The sequence below is a fragment of the Thamnophis elegans genome, chromosome 9, assembly GCF_009769535.1.
Source record: "Thamnophis elegans isolate rThaEle1 chromosome 9, rThaEle1.pri, whole genome shotgun sequence".
Lineage (NCBI taxonomy): Eukaryota > Metazoa > Chordata > Lepidosauria > Squamata > Colubridae > Thamnophis > Thamnophis elegans.
Window position 1 is genome coordinate 59,698,117 of NC_045549.1, and position 21,876 is coordinate 59,719,992.

At 40.5% G+C, this 21,876-nt stretch overlaps 1 protein-coding gene across 5 annotated transcripts in view; it reads left to right on the forward strand.

Moving 5' to 3' along the window:
• The window catches only part of RAPGEF2 (Rap guanine nucleotide exchange factor 2), a 205,849-nt gene that overhangs the window by 78,497 nt on the left and 105,476 nt on the right, over positions 1–21,876 (forward strand). The gene's annotated exons all lie outside the window — the stretch shown is intronic.

The following is a 21,876-nucleotide window of genomic DNA, read 5'->3' on the forward strand; positions in this document are numbered from 1 at the left end:
TTCTACTACATAGTATATATTTTAGTTTGAATTTAAGTCACAAATGTTAACCCTTGTGGCATCATCATTGTTAGCATTTCATTTGTTGTTGCTGTTGTTCTTTTTGATTGCCCGTGTGGCATCTTTCGTTGTTAGAAGTTTCATAATTTAAATATACAATGCTTAGCTATATAAAATAGTGGAACATACCCTTTAAGTATTCTATTTATAAATTTTTCAGTTTTCATTCTCAAGCAGCAGCTATATGTTACAGCTGAGCAACTGAGCTCTGTAACAAATATTACTTTTTTATATAAGCAACTGTACAGATAGTCCTCGACTTATGACCACAGTTGAGTCCCACGTTTTCTTGCTAAGCAAGACAATTGTTAAATGGGTTGGGCCTCATTTTATAACGTTTATGCCACAATTGTTAAGCAAATCACTGCAGCTGTTAAGTGAATCATGCAGTCATTAAGCAAACCTGGCTTCCCCCATTGAATCTGCTTGTCGGAAGCTGGCTAGGACAGTTACAAAGAGCAATCACATGACCCAAGGACAGTCATAAATACATGCCAATTGCCAAGCACCTGAATTTTGATTACATGACCATGGGGACGCTGCAACAGTTGCATGTATGAAAACCGATCTTCAGTAGGTGCTTTTTTAACTTTGAATAATCACTAAACAAATGATTGTAAGTCAAGGCTTACTTCTATATTCAGATTGTAATGAAATGAGATGAAGTACCCATTGCATATTTAAAATAAGATCTGTATCATTTTCATTAGCTGAAAATTGAAATGGTGTAAGATTTTATACTAAAGTAACTAAAATCTATAGCAAGGATAAAGTTAGAGCTATTGCAGCACCTTTGCCCAAGGTTACAGTTGTTCATGTGATCACAATTTGGGCGCTTGGTAGCCCACCTGCACTTATGGCTGCAAAGGTCCTGCAATTCCCTCAGTCTGGCTATCTCCCCCCATTTATGCCATGTTGGCTCCCTGCTGCCCTGCACTCCACCACCCCAGCTCACCTTTGCTGCAATCTTCTTGCTCCTTCTGCTGTCATGTGATGAATCAGCATCTACTTATTCCTGGGTTCTTCTACATCAGGGGTGTCAAACTCCATTTCATTAAGGGCCGCATCAAGGTTGTGTTTGAGTTTGGGGGGCTGGGGCAAGGGTGGGCAGGGTGGGCATGGCCAGCTCAATGTCACTCGAGTCAGGGGAGCCTGTGGTGGCCTGAACTCTCTGCCAGAGAAAACAGGCTCCTGAGCTCTGTTTCTGGCTGTGATGGCCTCCTGCAATTCTCTGAACACCCCTGTTCTACATAGATTTTTGATTGATTTTACATTTACTGTGCTGTGAATGAAAGGAAAGAAGCATTAAAAAATACTTTTAGCAAATATCTGACACATTACAATTACCTATTTTTAAGAGACATTAGTTTGCAATATTATATATACACGAAGTAGCAATGTAATGATAGATGGATGGATGGATGGATGGATGGATGGATGGATGGATGGATGGATGATAGACAGAATGTGACTTTGAATCATTGTTGACTCCTGGAAACTGCCTGGCCTACTCCCTGCAGTTTTCTTGGTAAAAATTTGGAAACAGTTTGCTAATTACTTTCTTCCTAGTGGTGAGTGGCTCAAGGTAATCCGGCTAGGTTTGTACCTTAGGCTAGACTAGAACTGTCTTACCAATGTCAGAAAGATGTTTGTTGTGTTCTCCCTTACCTTTCAGTAAGAGGAGACAAAATGGATCCTCAAAATGGCCTGCCTATTTTGATGGTGAAAGGATGTCTACAGATTCTAATGGATCTCATCAGCACTGTGGATTAAAATCAATGGTGGGATATGACTGGTATGCAGTGTATCAGTGCCTGCTGGGAACACCAGGTACTGTTCTGGTACGGTGTTTTGGAGGCCCCACCTGCCCGCCCTCCTTACCTGTATTTGAGCTTCCGTGCACGAAGCATACGGTGCTTGTGTGATGCTCCGCCGATCAGTTGGAGCGTCGCAGGCAGTAAGTATGCATGCGTGTGTTGCACGCATGCTGTGCGCGTGCATGTGGTGGACGCCAGGCCCCGTTGCACCGTACCGGTTGCACCGGAATCTGGAACCCACCACTGATTAAAATGAGGGTAGTTGTTCGTCTTTTCTCTTAGTATTGAAGTAGCCAATGGAGCAAAAGGGGATGTTGAAATGGGTTAAGAAGATAAAAGGAATTGAACTCAGCAGGGGGAAAATAGCCAACAAGATGTAATGAAATTAGAAAGTCTTGGGCTTCTGAAGAAATGTAGATTCTGTGAAAATTCAAATTTATTTTAAGAACAGTCAGGAGGAGAATGACAGCAGCATGGGGACACTCTAGACCTGACTTAGATGTTCAGAGAGGGAAGAGATTCTGGGAAAAGAAGATCAAGGTAGACAAAATAGGTTGTCAGTTAAGTTTAATTAAAGCCCTTGATAAAAGTCTCTGGGGAATTGAATAATACTTGTACACCTAGTTATAGCTTAACTAGGGATAGGTCTTAATAACAGAAGTATTCTTGCTGACAGAAGGATACCTAATGTCACAATACTAGAGCAATTAACTACATAAATTTACTACATTCAATCATTCTTTAAAGGAAGACGTCAGAAATATATACGGGAGGATAATATGTGTGTGGCACAGTGATGGGTTTAAGTTTATTTTACTACCGGTTCGCTTGTGTGCGCACGCTCACACACAATGCTTCTGTGCATGCGCAGAAGCGCCTGGGTATGTGGGAAGAGCCTCCTGCCGCCGCCAATATTGGTTCGCCTGATCTGGGGCGAACCAGCAGAAACCCACTTTTGTTGTGGCGGAGATTGGAATTCTGTTTATATGCATAAGCTAAATGCCACTTCCCCAATATATTATAAATAGAAAAAGTAATTTAATTTGATTCATAACAAGGACACTAGCTAGTGTATCTTTTTTTTTAATGAATTCTAACAACTCACAACAAGTGGTGGTAGCATGGTGGGAATGAACAGATAAACAGCAGATTATTTTGAAAAATTGTACCAGGAAAAAGAAATAGTTACAGTCAAAGATTTGTGCGGGTATCCAGTGTTTCTTGAACCCTGGAAGTTCAAGGTCACACAAACACTATTTTTTTGCAAAAAGGTTAACTGATGGGCTAATTAAAAAAGTGGGCATGTCAGATTCAAAGGGGGCAGGTATATATGTAGATGTGTGTATATATATATATGTGTAGAGTGAGAGAGAGTTGGGGGTGGGGAGGGGGGGATGGTTACAGAGCCCAGTAGTAAGCTGAAGGCTTATCAAATCATTTCATAATTGATGATGAAGGAGAGAAACTCAAAGCTAATATAACCTTTCATTTTAACAAGTAAGATAAAAGAAGTAGTGGGATGGGGATGATAGGTTCTAGTACTAAGTCCAAAGTTGTAAAAAACAAAAACAACCTCACAGCATTTGAGGGATAAAAGCAATACAACTACTGTATAAACCCAGGTATACTAAAAGAGTGTATGGGAATATTAATTCCATATTTGCACCATATCCATTAAACATTTACTTATGTATATACCAAAGGATATGTCAATTAATAACGTGGTATAAATAAAATATGTATATATAGTGGTTTATTCAGATATCAAAAGGTGGGAGACCTTAAACCTTACCCTTTGGGAAAGGTAAATGCTGTCAAAATGAATATCATTTGAGATTAATTCATATACTGAGTTTCAGTTCATACACCAGGGTAATATTTTCTTAAAAAAATCTTTGTTTAGAAAATTTATATGGGGTTCTTTGATTCTGAGAATATCTTTACAGAAATTATTATTACCAATTAATGAGAGAGGATTTGGTTTCCTAAATCTCAAGCCATACCTTCATACTTACGTAGTGTCAAGTATTGAATGGAAGCCAACAATTGATATTAATTTTCTAATATGGTCATCTTTGGAATTTACATATATGGTACCTTTGATTGGATAGTCTAAACAAACTAAAACTTTTGTTATCCCTGTAAACAATGATGGCACTTAGGTAACTATGGAATATAATGTCTAACAAAAAGTTTGACTTTGTTTACAACGCCAAATTGATTTTATGTGTAAAGCCAACTTTAAAAATGGTGATATGGAAAAAGTTGGTGGAAGCAGTCATGTTGACTTTGGACCAATTGACAGGTGATGAAAATGAATTTTGAATAACTCAGTGGCAACATTTACAGTTACAACATTTATTAACAACATTATTTGGACCAGCAACCTTTTCAGCTTCTGAGGCACTAGAACAACTTATTAAATTATTTAAAAAATGCAATTAATGGCGAAGTCTTCTGAAGTTGGTGTGCTGAGCAACAGGGTGATTTTTCTCCCCTGCTGGCAAACAAATGACTTCACTACCAAAGCTGGCTCTTTAGTGGGACACACCCCAGATTCGAATGGGAGTTACTAGGAATAATCAAAAATGACCTTTGGATGATCATGGACCTACCTGAGAAGAGAAATCTTGAAGATTTCAATTTTCAGTATAGAAGAGGCTGGAGGGTTGGGTCTCCATCTTTTCTTTTCATTTGGTTGTTTTAAGCACACCTTGATTTTGACGTCATGTTTGATTCATTTTTAATTTCAATTTTTACTTTTAAATGTTAATGAAAAGTTGAATGCTGTTTTACTCTAACCCTTTGTTGGATTTTAGCACTCAGTAAAAAGAAAGCACAAAGCACTGCTTCCTTTTTCTGCTTTATTAGCTGTTGTAAATCATTTTTGTTTTTTTCCATATGGAAGTTGATAGCTATTTCCTGGGTAGTGAAAGTGATCTGATTTGATTTATTTGTATTGGATGTTCATTACAGGAATTTTGCATTTTATTAATTTTTAAAAGCTTGGGTATATATTATTATCAAGACTCTGAGGTTACTTTATTATATTGCTTCCCCTGTCCTTGAAAGAAATTGTTTATGATTGGCTGTGAAAGCTCAGTTACAGAAAAATGTTCAGTTATATTAAAGATGCAAGCAATGCATCAACTTAAGACAAAGCCCTTTGGGAAGCCCTTGGGAAAATGCTTTTCAACTTACAAGTTCAAATTGAAAATTTAGATAAAAAGTTTGATAAAATAACAATGGTTTCAAATCAACCCAAAGATGATATTCAGATGCAAGTAACAGCAGTTAAATCAGATTTACAATTGGATGGAGTGGAATTTAATTTGCTGCTGGCAGACTTGAAGAAGAAAGAGTCTGGTTTGAAAACTGCAGTTTGGTTGGAGAAATCTGAAAGGAGCATGAATTTTAAAGATTCCAAGCTAACAGAGAAGATTGATGGAGATTGGGGAACAGACTTAATATACCTATCTGGAAAACAAATGTTAAGAGATGTTGTGTTTCAACCTAGATTAGTTTTTTTTAAAATACTGTTGAAATATCCACAATAGAGATTTATGATTTTAGTAAATGAGATCCAGTTGTTGGGAAAGATCTCAGTTAAAAGTTTAAGGAAAACTCTTATTATTAAAAAAATCAATCAGGGATATTTGATCCTGGATAGACCAGAGGCAACAGTTGTAATGGCTTGTGGTAGATTAAAAGCCATTGGGTATATTCTTCGAGTGAAATATACAACAGACGGTTAACAGAGGGCTTTGAACTTTAACTTTGCTGTTGGTTTTATTTGTTAACTATGCTTTTTTCCCTATAGAGTAAATATAGTAGATATATAACAGAGTGTCAGGTCAATTGTATTGGGTAAATAAAGTCATAGAAGTTCATAAATTGTGTGCCTATTTTACAAGAGTGGGAATTATTATTCTTGAAATATATTTATTAATATTCAATTTATGTATATGCTTGTTTTCTTTTCATGAGAATTTTTTTCTTTTTCTTCTCTAGTCTTGCTTTGCTTTTGTATTTTCTTTCTTCTCCTTTCTTGGATGTTTGTATTTTAATGTTTTGAATAAAAAAGAAAAGTGTTTTGCAAACAAACCTTCAATTAGTTTTTATAATTTATTAATAAATCAATTTGATATATAGATGTTAAGAAATTAATATAATAAAAATTAGTCCCTTTATTACCTAGACAATGGGAAAATCTCTTAACTTAGATATCAAAAGTGTTATTGGACCTCAAATTATTGATAAAAACTAACAAAATAATGTTTAGAATTTATTATAGAAAAGGACTGTCAAAATAGCATTTTGTTGGAGATGTAACAAGTATTATGCTGCTTTAAAACATACTTTTCTATAGTGTTCTATACTTAGCAAGTTTTGGGAGAAATAAGTGGATTATATAAATAGCAATAACACTTACACTTATATACCACTCTGTAGTGCTTTACAACGCTCTCTGAACGGCTTACAAATGTCAGTATATTGCCCCCATCTGGTCCTCAGGGTTTTACTGACCTTGGAAGGCTGGAAGGCTGGCTGTACTTTTTCCTGGCGGGTGTTCTGCAACTGGTGTATAGGAACACACATCAACCCTCCTTTGGATACCATCCCAAAAGTTTTGGACTTCTTAAGCATGGACTATTTAAGGGGCTGGCACTAGCACTCAAAGGAGGCAAGTGGCTTCTGTTTCTACTGTCCTTTCCATCAAAGGCTCCAGTTCTCTGTCACATCATCCGGAGTTTTCTCAGGGGGGCTATCAACCTATGCCCACCTGCAGTACCCCTCCTGGGACTTTTCTCTTGTTCTTCAAGCTCTTATGGGTCCTCCCTTCAAACCGTTAAAATCCGTGACTCTCAGGCTCCTTACCATCAAGGTGGCTTTTCTCGTGGCCATAACAGCGGCAAAGGAGAATTTCGGAGCTGGCAGCTCAGTCTGCCCAGACCTTTGTCTCATCTGACCAGACAGAATCATTCTAAGACTCGACCCGTCCTTTCTACCAAAAGTGAATACAGCTGTCTTCCGACACACTGAGAGCTTCTTCATGTCTTTCCAGCCTGCACAATGGGCGGGAAAGTGTCACCAGCAATGATCGGTAGATGGTTGAGGGCTGGCATAGCCCTAGCCTACAAGCAGCAATCCAGAGCCATACCACACCGCATCACGGCTCCCTCAACCCATAGTGCTGCCACTGCCGCCACTTGGGTGACTCAGGCGTCAGTAGAAGACATCTGCAGAACTGTAACCTGGGCCTCACCATCACCGTTTATCAGACATTACCGGCTAGACTCCTTTGCTTCGGTGGAGGCGGCGTTTGCATGACACGTGCTGCAAAGGGTTCTCTCTACGGAAGAGACCCTGGACCAGACTGTTGATCGCCCTTGATCATCTATGCTTGGGTATATCCCATGCATGGAATCTCCAAGCAGTGCACAGAGAAAGATGGTTGATCTTACCTGAATGGTAGTTCTCTGTGCACTGTGAGAGACTCCATTCCCTCCCTGAGGAGCTGATCCAGCTCTGCATTTCTAATCATGACTCTCTCTTATCTACGCCTTCGTTAACAACCGAGCTACAGCAAGCATCCTCATGGTCACGTGATCAAAATTTTGTTTGGCAACAGATTCGTATTTATGATGGTTTCAGTGTCCTGGGGTGACCTTTTGACAAAATATAAAATATTTAATCAACCCCCCGCCCCCGTCAATGGTGTCCCTCTTTACCAATCTGAAAATCTGGTCACCTTAGGCTAATGACTTGTGCTAGGAAACTATGAACCAAAACTGATAGCACAATGATTGGTAGATATCTTTTTTTTGCTTAGGTGAAATTACAAATGGAATATTATATATGATATGATATTAATATATAACATAATATCCTCTATTCCTAAGTATCCTCCTCTATCAACACATAATCTAGGTAGTTTTTTTTATTTTAAAATAGCACACAGTAATCAGTTCATGATTATGGCCCCCATTTGTTTACTTAAATTTCATCTTCTGTCTGAAAGTCTTCTGCATTACATCATATGTGTGGCAGATTTTTGTGAGTGATTCCTTGGATTTTTTTTCTTTTTTGTTCCTTGGACAGAACTGCTTGATTGATGTAATAAATGGGCCTACATTTTGGTTGCTTTAGAAACTAAGTATAATAAGGGTGTTGTAGATAAAATTAGATTTCTAAATAATGTGGCTGCAAGTGTAGATTTTTTTTCCAATTTATGAAAATTATGAAAATTAACAATGCTGAGTTGCTATGGGGAAATAATATGTATTGGGATAATATTCACAGTTTATGTAAGGATTTTACCTTTTGAATTATTTTCACTTTTGCAGTGGAACTAGAGTCAAGATTTCTTCTGATGTTTCCCCAAATGTTACAAATGACCAGTTTACAGAAAACAATAGAATGTTCTTTTTTATACACATAGAAATATGTAAATTAAAGTAAGCATGCAGATGAGGTTTGTCAGTTTTAAAGTCTCATAGATCAAATATAGTAATGAACTAAAATAAGTAGGCATACTGATAAAAAATAACAGAAAAAAATTGATACAAAAATAGACTTAGATTTCAATATGCCAATTTTGGAAAACCTTAAAGTATTATTTTCTAATTCTTTTGACTTCACTACTTCATTAAGTAATTTTCCTGTTTCACATTTTTATTCCAAATATTACCAATTATTGTTTGCTTCTCTTTTTGATAAATGCTAGCTGGAATATTATGGTATCTATTATTGCTGCAAAGGGATAAGACCAGAGATACCATGGTGGTTAATATAACATTAGAAGGATACCAAAACTAGATTGGGAGATTATGAATTCAAGACATTCTTTGTACACAGCTTGGAGACTCCATGCATGGGTGTTATAACTTGTACCTATTAGCCTCGAGACTGAGTTTGAATATTTGGACACGCCTCCTTAGGCTTGCTGTAGGCCAGTTCTTAACTCAGTCTAAGTCTTAACGATATGCATTCCAAGTCACAGATTCTACGTGAATATAGAGAAGAGTCATCTAATTTCCTGCACCCGACTACTTTCCCTAGGAGTGGTAATAGATACCCAATCGTCCATGTTCTCCCTCTCCCAGAAATGGTGCACCAGCATCCGAGCTCTAGTGGACTCTGTCACCTCTCGGCGCAAGGTACCTCTTTTATTGCTATCCCATCTCTTAGGGAAGCTAATCTCTTGTATAGACATAGTGCCGTGGGCTTGCTCCCTGCAATGGCTCCTTCTCCTGCATCAACGAGCGGGAGCTTCCACATCGCCAATGACTATACGGGTGCCCCCCAGGGTTCTGCGGTCCCTTCAGTGGTGGAGATCCCAGGAGATCCAGAAGGGGATGCTGTTCAGGGAGCCCGAATGGGTGACAGTCACATCAGATGCCAGCCTTTTTGGCTGGGGGACCCACCTTCAATCCCAATTGGCCCAGTGCCATTGGTCTCAGGACGAGCTGGAGAACAACATCAATTGGCTGGAACCTTGAGCTGCTCACTTAGCTCTTTTTCATTTCCACCACCACTTCACCAGCCATCATGTCCTCTTGATGATGGACAACATTGCAACCAAGGTGCATGTGAACCGCCAGGGCGGGACCCACTCAAGGGCACTGATGCGTGAGGCAAACACCTATGTCTCTGGGTGGAGACAAATCTCCTGTTTCTGTGGGTGGAACACATAGCCATTGCCAATGTTCAAGCGGACTGGCTGAGCAAGGCCATGCGACCATGCGAAGTGCCGCCTGCACCTGGACCTCTTCCACATCATCACAGAGGTTTGTCCAGCTAGTAATAAATCTATGTGCAATGCCACAAAACACACAGCTGCCGTGCTTCTTTTTGTGGTTCCGGACCCGTGGGACAGAGGGCACAGATGGTCTCCACTGCTGCTGGCCTCACGAACTGCTATACACCTTTCCTCCCCTTCCCCTTCTGTCCAGGGTCGTCAGAAAGGCAATTATGGAAAACACAGACCTTATTCTCATCGCACCATATTGGCCTCGTCAACCATGGTTTGCAGACTTGGTCAGTCTCTCCAGCCTTCCTCCATGGCGGATACCGGACCACAAGATCTCTCTCAGCCAGGGGGGCCTGGAGCACCCAGACCCACTGTGACTCCAGTTAACCGCCTGACACTTGAGAGGGAACTTTTAACGAGATGCCATTTCTCTGACAGTGTCATTTCTACCATACATGCCTTGAGATGTGCTTACACCACCTGTATCTATGAGACCTCCTGGTGGGCATTTTGCAACTGGTGCATAGGGGCACATATCAACACTCCTTTGGCTACCGTCCGCAGGTGTTGGACTTATTACAACATGGACTCTGGCTCCTAACACTCTCAGGAGGCAAGTGGTTGCTATTGCTATGGTTCTTCCCATCAAGGGCTCTAGTTCCCTGTCACATCATTGTAAGGTATGGAATTTTCTGAGGGGGGCTATCAACCTATGCCCACCTGTAGTACACAGGTATCCATCCTGGGACCTTTCTCTGATTCTTCAGGCCCTTACAGGTCCCCCTATGAACCTCTCAAATCCGTTACACTCTGGCTCATTACCATCAAGGTGGCCTTTCTCGTCGCCATAACATTGGCCAGGAGAATTTTGGAGTTGTCAGCTCTTTCAGTCCGTCCAGACCTATGTCTCATCTGACCAGAGAAAATCATTCTACGGCTCGACCCGTCCTTTCTGCCAAAAGTGAATACAGAGCACAAGAGGTTGTCCTGCTTTTGTCTTCACCCTGTCCACCCATCTGAGAAACGGTGGCATAAGCTGGATGCGCGATGAGCAGTGTGTTGTTATATTAAACGTATAACTGAATTCCGACACACTGAGAGCTTCTTCGTGTCTTTCCAGCTTGCCACAATGGGCGGAAAAGTGTCACCAGCAACAATCGGTAGGTGGTTGAGAGCTGGCATAGCCCTTGCCTACAAACAGCAATCCAAAGCCATACCTAACTGCATCACCAAGTATTCAACCCATAGTGCTGCCACTACCGCCGCTTGACTGACTCAGGCATCAGTAGAAGACATCTGCAGAGCTGTGACCTGGGCCTCACTATCACCATTTATCAGACATTATTGGCTGGATTTATTTGCTTTGGCGGAGGCGGGGTTTGGATGGTGCGTGCTGCAAAGTGTTTTCTCTACGGAAGGGGCCCTGGACCAGACTGTTGCCTGCTCTTGATCATCTATTCTTAGATATATGCTTCCAAGCAGTGCACAGAGAAAGATGGTTGGTCTTACCTGAACGGTAGTTCTCTGTGCACTGCGGGAGACTCCATTCCCTCCCCGAGGAGTCGGTCCAAGTCCCATATCAAATTCTGCATTTCTAACCATGACTCTTTTATGACTTTCTTTAATCTAAGCCTTCGTTAAGAACTGACCTACAGCAAGCCTAAGGAGGCATGTCCAAATATTCAAACTCAGTCTCGAGGCTAATAGGCACAAGTTTTAACACCCCTGCATGGAGTCTCCTGCGCAGTGCACAGAGAATTATCGTTCAGGTAAGACCAACCATCTTTTTATCCCTTCACTGGTCAAGTTTGTTGGCCAGAGTTATCATCACCCTAGTCAAATATCTTTGTACTTTCTCCTTTATAAAAGTAGAGCCTTAATCTGGATTTTTAAAAGAATGTTCTTCAAAGCCCTCAAAGTACTCAGCTGTTATTCTTAGTGTTCTCAAACTACATTTTACTGGCAGGAATTTTGCTGTCAAGCTTTATTCAAGTGGATTAGAATTCACCAGAACTGTTTGGTAAGATTGTCTTTCAGGGATATATACATATAGCTTATCAGTCAGGAAAGATTTGCCATATTTCTAGGGAATTTTTATTTAGTGTTTACATCTATATCAGTTTGATTAATTATGTGCCATCAAGTTATGGTTGATTTATAATGATTTATAATGATCCAGTAAGTCCGAGTCAGACCGAGTGCTTTTAACATCCAGCATCAGAGCCTATCTTCGGGCAATTAGGACGACTAAAAGAAGACACATTGCCTCTCTGATTGCTTCCGCTGAGTCGCACCCAGCCGCCCTGTTCAGGATAACCCGTTCCCTCCTAAACAGGAGGGATACGAGCGATCCTTTGCAGGGCAGAGCTGAGGATTACGTCCAATTCCTCGCGGATAAAGTAGCTCGGCTTCGGATGGACCTGGACTCCAATTGCGCAGAACCAGCCGAGGCACCAGGGGAGAATCTGGAAGGACATCACTGGATTGATTTCCAAGCTGTTACCCCTGAGGACGTGGACAAGGCCATGGGAGCTGTAAGTGCCTCCACATGTGTACTGGACCCGTGCCCCTCCTGGCTGGTTGCAAACAGCAGGGAGGTGACACGGGGCTGGATCCAGGTGGTTGTTACCGCCTCCCTTCGGGAGGGGTTCTTCCCCCCCGCTTTAAAGGTGGCGGTGGTGAGACCCCTTCTGAAGAAGCCATCTTTGGATCCAGCCGTCTTAAACAACTATCGTCCAGTCTCCAACCTCCCCTTTGTGGGGAAGGTTGTTGAGAAAGTGGTAGCCTTTCAACTCCGGCGGTCCTTGGAGGAAACCGATTATCTAGATCCCTTCCAGTCGGGATTTAGGCCTGGCTACAGCACGGAAACAGCTTTGGTCGCATTGATCGATGATCTCTGGAGAGCCAGGGACGGAGGTCATGCCTCCGTCCTAGTGCTCCTTGACCTCTCAGCGGCCTTCGATACCATCGACCATGGTATCCTTCTGCGACGACTGCGGGAGGTGGGGGTGGGAGGCACTGTCCTACGGTGGTTCTCCTCTTACCTCTCGGACAGGCCGCAGTCGGTGTTAGTCGGAGGGCAGAGATAGACCCCTAGGCCCCTGAATTATGGGGTGCCGCAGGGTTCGGTCCTGTCCCCCCTCCTGTTTAATATCTACATGAAGCCGCTGGGTGAGATCATTCGACGGCACGGGATAAAATACCATCAGTATGTGGACGATACGCAGCTGTATCTGTCCGCCCCGTGCCAACTCAATGAAGCGGTTGACGTGATGTGCCAGTGCCTCGAGGCTGTTAGGGACTGGATGGGGCTTAACAAGCTTGTACTCAATCCAGATAAGACCGAGTGGCTGCTGTGCTTCCCTCCTACTAATTGGCCAAGTGTTCCATCTCTCAGGCTGGGGGGTCAAACAGTACGCCCCTCAGACAGGGTTCGCAATTTGGGAGTCCTCCTGGACCCACAGCTGACTCTTGAACACCACTTGTCGTCTGTGACCAGGGGGGCATTTGCCCAGGTTCGTCTGGTGCACCAGTTGCGTCCCTACCTGAACCGGGAGGCCCTCACAACAGTCACTCGTGCCCTTGTGACCTCTAGACTGGACTACTGCAACGTGCTCTACATGGGGCAGCCCTTGAAGAGTATTCGGAGACTTCAGCTTGTCCAGAATGCAGCCGCGCGAGCGATTGTGGGTGTACCTCGGTTCACCCACGTAACACCTATCCTCCGCGAGCTGCACTGGTTGCCTATTGGTCTCCGGATACGCTTCAAGGCGCTAGTCGTTACTTATAAAGCCCTTGATGGTATTGGACCTGGGTACTTGAGAGACCGCCTGCTGCCAATTACCTCCACTAGACCGATTAGATCCCACAGATTAGGCCTCCTCCGAATCCCATCCGCCGGCCAGTGTCGACTGGCGACTACCTGGAGGAGAGCCTTCTCTGTGGCTGCTCCGACCCTCTGGAACGAACTCCCCGTGGAGATTCGAACCCTCACCACCCTCCAGGCCTTCCGCAAAGCCCTCAAAATCTGGTTGTTCCGACAGGCCTGGGGCTAAAGAGCTGTTGCCCCCGTCTCGAATGGTATGACTGTTGTGAGTTTTTAAATTATATATTGTTATGTTGTTGCTTTTAAATCTTTTGTCTGTATTCCCCTCCCCGGTTCGAGTTGTGAGCCGCCCTGAGTCTCCTTCGGGGGAAAAGGGCGGCATATAAATTTAATAAATTGAATTGAATTGAATTGAATTTTAAAGATTTTTTTCCCCATGATGATCTGTCTCTAACCTGGTCTTTCAGATCTTCTAATGGTGCACTCATCACCACTGATGTAGCTGTAACTATCCACTTGGCTTCTAGTTGACCTCTTTGTCTTTCTTTCCACTTTTCCCAGTCCTACAGCTTTCTGTATCAAATAATCTGATAAATTATATAAAGACCTAATAAAAGTTCGACTAAGTTCATAAGAAACTAGGCAGTATGATTTCATATGCGAATTAATAGTATGCGATTAATTTGAAAAGCTTCTTTCCAATCGGATGTTATGGCTGTACAATTCTACTCTGATTTTTAACCATGATTGATTGATTTTTCTTGTACCTTTGTTTTTACAATACAAACATGGATGGTATTCGAAAGGGAAGCGTCTCCAATTATTTTATAAAATAATACCCATCACTGTATCTTCATATTTATAGTACTAAGCTATGTATTTCCTTATTGCTAATCTATAAACACCTATTCCTTTTCCAAAGAAAAGAAAAGTTTTGTCTGTAACTTTTCAAATAAAAGTTAAATAGCATGGATCATATTCAAATAATACTTTCAGCAAGAGTCAGTTAACCTTCTATTTTAAAATAGTCCCATCTAACAAAGTTTAAACAACATAGATCATTCCGCATTCTTTTAACCACTATCAAATTTATGCTAACGTTACTTTAGAATCTAGCTCAAAGTAGTTTCACCCAGCTTTCCCTTCTGATAAAAATTAGTCCACTTTTTCTACCGGAGAGAGGTCTCAAACCCCCATTCAGTCCTCAACTTTAGGAAGTCTTTTGAAGTATCTAAATTCTCGATCTGCGTTCTTCTGCTTCTCCGAGGGAGGAGGGGCTGCCCCCTCCATCTTGCAGCCGCATGGCCAGCCGTTTGCTTTCTCCTTCCGCTTGTCTCTCCTCTCTTCCAAGCGCGTCAGGAAGTCCCGCCTTCAGAATCCTAGAATAGAAATCTTGAGCCTCCGAAACAGAGTTAAGACGAAATCTTTGATTCTCAAATGTAACCGTGATGCCGGCAGGGGCCTCCCATCTGTATCGAATCTGTTGACTCCTAAGCTCTTTAGTTAAAAAAGTATATTCCCTTCTTGCTTTCAACATGTGGAAAGGTATATCTTTGAAGACAATCACGTCTTGGTCATCAACTCGGAGACTGTTATTATAAAACTTTTGCACAATCGCGTTTCTAGATTCTTTTGTAGAGAAATGTATAATTATGTCCCTCGGGAGCTGTCGCTGTTCCGCTATCAATGAGTTCTGGCGATAGATTTTCCGAATCTGCCAATCAAAGTTAAGTCCCGGGCTTCCCAGCGCATGGCTGAAGGCTTCAGCAAAGGTCTGTTTCAAATTCTCTTGTTCCTTTTCACGGAATCCTCTGACTCTTATTGAAAATGCCTTCCTATCAAAATTTAGCATCATAAGCTGTTCTTCGTTATTTCTAATTTTTTCTTGTAAAATTTGAATATTGGTAGTCAAATTAAAATTAGCCTTCTCCAGACTTTCCAATTTGTTCTCTATTTCAGCAGAGTAATCTGACAGGGCAGACACGGCTGCAAACGTATTCGCCTTCATTTGATTAACTTTAGATTTTAGATCATCATAAAGTTGCAATACAAATTCCTTAAGTTCTTGCTTAAAGGCATTAAAGATTTTAAAGAGATATTCCTGTGTTAAAACTTCTCCAGTAGAGGGCGTAGGAGACAAAGGCTGTGTTTCCAATAAAAATTCTTTACATTCTTTAGACACATTTGTAGCAAGACGCTTCTTTGACTTGGGTGGCATAATAGATAAGCAAGTAAGCAGAGCTTCGCTCCCCTCTATTTCCAAAGAAGAAGAGTTTATTTTGTTAAGGAGCGGTCTGCAAGAAGATAACACCGGCTGAGTACATCAATCATCCACGGAGAGAAATCGCCATTTTAAGGTCTGTTTAGACAAAGAAGTCTCTAAGACGAATGGTGCTGGTATTTACGATAGTAATGAAAGCATAAATCTCACAGGGGTGGGACCCGCCCGTATCAATTCTAGCTTGAGAAAACTTTATTTTGTCCTGGGGGGGGCTAGCCTGTCTGGGGCTGCCAAAAAAAAAAAGGCAGCTGAGAAGAAATGGCTGGAGATAAACGCTCCGCTTCGGCTGGATCTAATCTCTTTCCACAGCCAAAAAAGAAAAAAGGCTGTGGCTTACGATTAGACCCTAGCCTACGGAGCTATCCTCCCTGCCCCTTTCTTAGCCAAAAAGGGGTGCTATCTATGATCTTAATTAGATATACAGACCAGATCTCTGAGGAGCTCGGTGGAGCCCTCCTCGGCAACAGGCCACGCCCCCAGGAAGTCCCCCTTGTCTGTAACTTTTGAGTTTTTTTCTTTTCTTTTCTTGTCTGCTCTGTCCAAGCCCTTACTTTTTCTCTCAGCAACCAGCAGGTGGGGCTCTTGCATTTTTCTGTTTGTTTGTTTACTTTTTCTTCTTGGGAATATTGTCTCCAGCCAAAGTTTTTTCTTTCCAGCCTCTTGCCTTATCTCAAGTCTAAGACTAACTTGGGCAGGGGGGAGGGGCAAAGGATGGGACATACATTCCAGGTTCCAAGTTGCTGCTATCTTTCCTTTGATCTGCAGGACTTTGATTTTGCTGCTGTTCTTTTGCTGCACTCCCACTCTGGGTTCAGAAATATTATCCAATAGCAGATCTTTTCTCATTTGTTTCATTTGTAAATATGTTTTATTTTCATTTTCATTTCATACAGTCACATATATACTGTGCATAACCGGGGCCATATAACATTGAACAATAAACACAGCCATCCCTCTTGTCAACAATACCCCCCAAAATACAAACCCAATATACCACTTCAACCCTCCATACACCCTTTCTTTCACCCCCCTCCAACTTTCCTTTCTCCCCTCCAACATTCCCCTCTACCCTACTTCCCCTCCCCCTCTATCACTCCTCTCTCCCAATACACTCCCTCCCTTCCATCTCACCCTCCCTCCGATCCTCTCTCCCACCCTCTCTACCCCTCTTTCTTCTTTCCCTCTGCTCCTCCCTTCGGTGTATTTCTACTATCTATCAATATATTCAGCTTCCTATTTTTACACTAGAATTAAAAAAGCAACAGTATACAAGTGCAATCATGTTACTTTAAAATCTAGCACATACTATATTTCCCCCATCCCCCCCTAGGACCCCACCTCCCTTCCCCCCCCCCGACTTCCCAGATCTTTTCTCCTGGTGATGTAATAGTATGTGGTAATGATCTTGGGAAACCTGGTGAAGAACTACTATAGTACATAGGGACTGGTCAGATAAGAGGGAGCATAGCTCACAGAGGCATAGTGGATGAAGCAGGAGGCTCAAGGGAGACCATGCCTAAGTTATCAGGCTTTAAAGGTGACAGTGGGAGAATTGTATTTTCAGACTTGCAAGACTGTTAATGAAGACTCTATTAATGTAGCCTTACAATAAAGTAGGCTCAAGGTTTATTTATTTATTTATTTATTTGTAAAATTTATATGCCGCCCAATCCTGAAGGACTCAACCTTCCATCCTTCCGAGGTGGATGAAATGAGGACCCAGACTGTGGGGGCAATGTGCCGAAAGCCCTATGAAGCGGTATATAAGTCTAACTGCTAATTAGCTTATGTGACTGTGTTTCCTCTCTGGTCTACCTAACAAGGCCAACAGGTGTCCTGCTGGTCCATATATGCTTCTTGCAGTTCTTCTAGCTGTATAGCTTTAAAGTGCTTTTCTTTTCCCCTCTACCCAAAATTTGAAAATGCTACTTGTTTCATCAACAGCCATGTGATCCTAATACTGAAAAAAGGGAGGAAAATAAAGGAAGAATGGTTACAAATTGTGTAACAGAATGTGTGGATGACCTTGGGGAATGAGGAGATGAGATGCTGCCTAGGAAACAATCAGAAAAGGAAGGGAGGAGCTCCCGATGGATTAATGGTCAGAGGAAGAAACTTGGGAAGATTCTGCTGTAGTTTTTCAGGCAGCTTTAAGTGGAGACAAGTTTGTACATTAAGAGTTGATTCCTAATGTATAGTAGATTGCATTAGTGTAGTCTTGGAATAAAGTAGAATTAGCTTGTCTAGTTGTGTTGCTTTTATGGCTTGCCTGGGCAGGCTAACATTTGCCCGTCATGTTGTCCTTCAATATATCTCCCTCCAATTGACTGGATTGAAAGGTAAACTGGCTTTCTTGAGTTACCAATCCCAAGTGTTGGAGTTGCCTTCCCATGATTTATTATAGATGATCATATTAAGATTTGGGGCATTCTATTCATCTTAATCAAGTAAGATTTTATAAGTGATATTTTGGAATGTGGTAGCTGCTCCACAGTCATCATGAATCAAAAGAGGGATGGCAAAAGCCACTCTTTTTTTTTTAGTTGACTTCTGCTGGAATCTCCCCATATCATTTTGTTATATTCAAGAACAAATTTTTAGCCCTGATTAAAGTCATCTTAGATGTCATTCACTGAGGCCATTGACTTCCCCATTTGATTTTGGTACCAGCAGAACCAGTCACTTTTGGATGCATCTGTTATGTCCATTTACAGCATTTTATTGAGTTCCTCCTTTAACACCTTTTCTTTGGGGGTTCTGTAATATTGCTATTGTAGAGAGCTTTCCTTGTATCTATATGATATTCTACATTGCTTAAATCTATTTGATTGGTAAATATTTTTGAAATGCATCCATAATCTTTAATAATTTATTCTGCTGTGATTTGAACATTTGAGATTCAGAAGCTCTTCTAGTGAGGACAGGTTCATTCCATACTTGGTCCAATACTTTTTTCTTCTTCTACTCTCTTCTCCCTTCTGTCATGGCTCAGGACTCAGCCTCTGATGAAGCTGCTTCCAAATTATATAGGGATCTTGCCACTCAGTCTGTAATTTATATTATGTGCTAGGTAGCCACAAAAGTTCTTGTTCCCTGTTCTATTTTTCCCTGGTTATGACAAGGAATTCTTGGTGAATTAATTTAATACAGTGTTCCCCAACCTTTCCGAGGGGGCAGGAGAGGGGATGGTTTTGTGCAAAGGGCATGTATGCACAGCTTCATTTGTGTGAGCAGGGGATGGGGCTGCGAACACCGCTGCCCGCTGGTAATGAGAATGGGGCATGCCCTGGCCCACCACTCTAACAACCTGGTTGCAAATAGGCCATTGTCCGGTAGTTCACAGGTTGGGGAACCCTGTTTTAATATCTTTTGTTTATATTGCTGGGTAAATAAAATAATCACTGAAAGCAGAGAATATAAACCAGATGATCATTGATATTATTTTGATCTATAATATGTTTGTATTTTTATTAATTATGTAAATCAAATAGAAAAAAGAAAAAAGGACAGGTGTGTGTGTGTGTAATATAGACATATAATTTTATAATGGGGATAAAGGCTGGTATGAAAATAAAGTGTATTTTTCAAAAAGACATTAAAAATAAAAAGTTTAGATAATAAAAATTCTTTGTTTCCAAGAATTTTTTTTCTTTCAAAAAATTGATGAAAGTATTGAAAGAATAAAAAATAACCTTAAGTATTTCTTCTAGAATAAAGATTGTAATGATAAGTTGCTCATATACTGCTGCCTTTAATTTCCCATCCTCCCTTTTATTAATAATAAGCAATAGAAAGATTAACATTAGCACATTATAGTTATTAAAACATAGATTAGCATGTAAAAATGTATAAACATTCATTTCAATCTAAGCAATCTTCAGTTGTAAGAAGTCTTATAGAATAAAATAAAGTCTTAGTCTCAAAAAAAGCAAAAACATTGAATAATAGTAACTGAGAAAAGCTAATAATTTTATAGATAAATCACATATTCAATGAATCTCATTTCCCAGCTTGTATAAAAATGGAATATGTAGAGAAGTCTAAAGCAATTACTTTTATATTTTACTGTTACATTGATATTTCATTGGGTTTCTTTTTTTAGACAGCTTATCAAATGGACAAAATTAATTTATCATTTGGATTATGAGTTACTGGTCTGCCCTATCATTACTTATGTAGTCCTCTAAATTTAATTAAATTAAAAACTTTTTTTTACTGCTAGCAACTGTCTTACTATTCATTAAAAGCAACCATCTGAATTTATTGAAGAGCAGGAAGTGCTGGAGGATGGAGTTAAATGCACCATCAATTTAGAGTGCTTGAGTTGCCACAAGAGATCCAAGTCCAGCTCCCCTTGAATTCTGTGGGCCCTTATCTATAGCCAATGTAGTGCTGAACATTAGTTGACCGAATTCTTGGGTATAGGTTGGAGCAATAAATCTTTCTGAACTACAACTTAGCTATGATCCTGATTCTTTGTGCTTGACAGACTGTAAATTCTTTTGCACATTATAATTAGCCTGAGAGTCACATGGAACTGCTGTTCCATTGCCTATGTTAGAATCAAAGGCTGTGTCAGTTTCTTTTTTGAATGGGAGAAGGATGCAGCAAATTGCCTTTATTAAAATGTCTTTCAGTGATTGGGCATTTTTTCTCTCTTTTGGGGGGAGTATTTTTGCTATTGTAAAGCGTTTAATGGGTTCAGTCATTTCTAGGATACGGTTAATCAGACCTAGATATGTGATAGTATGGGTCAGAAATCAAGAAAGCGTTATTTTTCTTGCATCTCAATTTAAAAAAGGTAAAACTTTTATCATTCCTTTTTAGTTCTTGAGGCAGTAAACAGATTATTGTCTTCAGGAGACCCTCCTTTCCTTGAGAATAAATTTGCTCATTTTTCCAGAGAATAATGTATCTGTTCTTGTCTTCCTGTAAATCTGATGAGATCTTAGAAGATAGGAATACAGGGACTAATATTTGGGCACTGTCCCAAATATTTCTGTGGAGAATAGAGAAAAAACTAATAACTCTTCCTTACTGGCTCAGAGAATAAACCAAATATAAACTTTTGAAATGGGAAAGAATCTCCTCCCATGGCCCTGATTTCATTTTTTTGAGATCTATAAAAGAAACAATCTCTACAAAAGCAAGCAGTAGCACTGTATACTTCTTTATTGAAAGATAAAGATAATCCAGAGAGATTTAACCAAATTTCCTAAACCACAATGGTATGCTAATTACATATTTTAAAAATAAAATAATTAAGAGATTAAATTGAGTAAAATAAATTGAAAGTGTTGTTTCCTATTACAGTGTTGTGTAATCTATGAATACTTTAAATGGGAACTTCTTCAATCTATGACAAAGGGTAGCTGTCATTGTCATAGCAAATTTTCCACTGAGGAATTTACATCCCTGACTAAGATTCACTATTATCTAAAGCTTTCTGTACAGTAATTCTCAACTTAAGACCACAATTGAGCCGAAAATTTCTGTTGCTAAGCAAGATAGTTGTTAAGTTAATTTAGCCCCATTTTATGACCTTCTTATCGTAGTTGTTAAGTGAATCACTGCAGTTATTAGTTATTAACATGCTTGTTAAGTTAACCTGGCTTCCCTATTGACTTTGCTTGTCAGATGGTAGCAAAAGGACCCATACCTCAGGACACCGCAACAGTCATAAATACATGCCAGTTGCTAAGTGTTCAGATTTCAATCACATGTTCACGGGGATGCTGCAACAATTGTTAAGTGTGAAAAATAGTCATAAATCATTTTTTTCAGTGCTTTTGTGACTTTGAACAATCACTAAATGAATGGTAGCTGTACCTGTGAATTTGAAATCTTGTGAAGTGCTCCATTAATGATTAGATATTTACAGCTTTGGTGCAATATTATTTTTGGATGAAGTATGGAATGAGGAGGTATCAACCAATGCTATGCATTATATTCACCTTGGTGAACATTTATATTTAGTTTGGAGACAGTTAAGTAAGAAAAATCTCCTTATTCCTATCCTGCCTTGGTAAGGCACTGGAGCCAGCAGTCAATGGATTTCTTTCCCTCTGGGATTTGCTTGACCTACAGAAGCCGATATAATACAGGCAAGCGCTTGTTACTCTATTTGAATTGTCCATCT